Here is a 2,828-nt window from a genome sequence, read left to right as displayed (position 1 = left end):
TATGGGCTGCCCTTTATGAAGGGAGGGTTCAGTCCCCGACAACCCAAGATCCTCTGGCCAGGTCACAAAGGTCAAAGTAGAGATTGGGCCACCAGGTCTGAGTGATAACTGCATACGTGGTACTGTTGAGGATCTCTCCATTGCCAGAGCTGATCTCCACCCAGGTCACTCGCTGAGGTTGGTGTGGATTCCTCTTGGCAACAGCTGGAAGCAAGAGGGTCAGGACGACCAGCAGTTGCAATACCGCCATCTGAACCTTCCGAGGCCACTGCCATCGAACTGGATCTGGGACAAACATTGCCTTTGCTTATCCCAGAACGTGATTGACTATGGGACTTGTGTGTGCTGTGTGAAAGGTCTCTTCTATCACTGCTCCAACGATGATGAGGTTGCCTTGAGCTCCAAGCTCCAGATACAGCCGACTGTGCTGGGGCCCCAGGTCAGAGGAGTGGAGCCCTTCTCGAGTGCAATCCCCTCTTCTTCACAATCCTGGGATAGTGGAAATACCAGAGAGGGTGGGTACACGGCCGATACGTGCATAGGAACCAGGCCCTCCTCCTGGTCTCTCACGCCCTTCAACTCCTACACAGGTGTCACATTGTGGTATAACACAATGACCTTCACAGCCTCATGCACACGGCTGCTTGTGGTCCTTTGTGAAGTGAGCCAGCTATGCCAAGAATGACCTCAAGAGCAAAACGGGAGAGGAGAATGTGGGATGCCAGACTCCAGGTGCCACCATTCCATTTCTTTCTAGGAGTCCATTTGGTTATAGCTATGGGAAACCTGGGCCTGATCATCTTGATTCTGTTTAGTGCTCTCCTGCACACACCTGCACATATATATATATATATATATATATATATATATATATATATATATATATATTGGTTTTTTCGAGACAGGGTTTCTCTGTGGTTTTGCAGCCTGTCCTGGATCTAGCTCTTGTAGACCAGGCTGGTCTCGAACTCACAGAGATCCGCCTGCATCTGCCTCCCAAGTGCTGGGATTAAAGGCGTGCACTACCACTGCCTGACTAACACACCTGCACATATTTAACTCATCAGTCTGTCCTTTATTGACTGTTATCAGTCAACTGTAGTTACTCCCAAAATGCTGGTGAATGTTGTGACAAAGAAAATGTTTTTCCCTACCCAGAATATATAGCTCAGTTCTACTTATGTTCTTTTGCTCTTGCAAGATTTCACGTGTTGGATGTAATGGCATATGATCGTTATGTGGCTATCTCTAACCCTTTGCTTTAAAATATTATGTCTTATGTGTGCTTGTGGATGAACCTGGGGTATATGATATGGACACCTGGAGTCTGAGTTTTCTCTTAACCCATTGAGGATGACTCCATCTACTGTTGTTTGATTTACTTCTTCCATACTCTTCTGTAAGGCTAATATGATAAACCATTACTTCTGTAATCTTCTCCTACTGCAGGAGCTTTCTTGCTCTAATACATTTATCAATGAGGTACTAGCACCATCCCCCTGTGTATTTAGCATTGTTCTACCAGCTATGACAATACTTAGTTCTTACATCTTCATCATTGTCAGCTTCTTAAAATTAATCCAATGGGAGCAGATCCAATACCTGCAGCATATGCACTTCCTACGTTTTGGCTGTAGCTGTTTTCTTAGTTTTACACCATTAGACACCTTCACCTTCAGTCAGCTCCCAGGGACAAATAAATTTTCAACTGTCTTTTATACCGTTGTTGTGCCACTGTTGAGTCTCATGACATACAGCCTAAGAAATTAAGTTGTTAAAGTTGCCCTAAAAATGTTAATACAAAAGATAAGTTTCCACTCAACAAAGAATAGCTTTAATAAGCAATAGGGCATGACTTCTGGAATCTGTGGGAGGATATACTTTATAACCACTAAATATGGAACTATTGTTGGTGTATGATTGTTTGGAAGAAATGTATCAAAGTAAAAATGGATTCTCACCTTCATACACATAGAGAAATGTTACTGCCTTGTATAACCAGAGTTCAATTAAGCTGGCTAGCTATATCTTCTGCTGAAAATTCTTAAACCTTTTTGTGTTTTTTAAGTTTGCATATATGAAACCAGCTCTATTGAGGCAAGTAGAGCTTATCACATACATTAAGTGGGGAATAAATAAATTTCTCCAATATTCCTGGGATATCTCAATGTGGTGTATATGACCTTCTTCACTAATTGGGCAAATGATTCAAATATACCTTTCAAAATTCTATAAGTTAAGAAATTGGAAGAAAAAAGTCATGTAATAGGAATATGTTGTTCCTCCGATTTTGAAAAGTATACAGCACTATCTTAGTATATATGTAAGAAGGTGACAAGTTCTATCAGAGTTCCACCCTCAATGTATTTATACTATCTTCAACTAGAATGGCAATGACAAACAGGAAGGAATTGTTATCTGTAGTAATAAGAGCGGCGGGGCTGTGTCCCCAGCACCCTGGCTGCCTGGCTAGCTTATGCCCGAAATAGCAACACACAAACTGTATTCATTTAATCACTGCTTGGCCCATTTCTATCTAGCCTCTTCTAGGCTAATTCTCACATATTAATTTAGCCCATTTCTAATCATCTGTGTAGCACCCCTAGGTGCGCTTACCGGGAAGATTCTAGCCTATGTCCATCCTGGGTCGGAGCTTCATAGCGTGCGTCTGCCTGGGAGCTGGGAGCATGGCGTCTCTCTCAGGCGTCTGCTCCTGAGAGGAGAGCTGTGGAGTCTGAGTTCACTTCCTCTTCCTCCCAGCGTTCTGTTCTGTTTACTCCTCCCACCTATCTTCTAACCAATGAGGGCCGAGAAGTTTCTTTTTATTT

At 43.0% G+C, this 2,828-nt stretch overlaps 1 pseudogene; it reads left to right on the top strand.

Moving 5' to 3' along the window:
- The first annotated feature begins 681 nt into the window (after positions 1 to 681).
- On the top strand, positions 682 to 1,848 carry LOC121451411 (annotated as a pseudogene).
- The last annotated feature ends 980 nt before the right edge of the window (positions 1,849 to 2,828 follow it).

The sequence above is a fragment of the Microtus oregoni genome, unplaced genomic scaffold (genome assembly GCF_018167655.1).
Source record: "Microtus oregoni isolate MIOR12 unplaced genomic scaffold, Mior012 000008F_ref0000371, whole genome shotgun sequence".
Taxonomy (NCBI): Eukaryota; Metazoa; Chordata; class Mammalia; order Rodentia; family Cricetidae; genus Microtus; species Microtus oregoni.
This window is presented reverse-complemented; position numbering and strand designations above follow the sequence as displayed.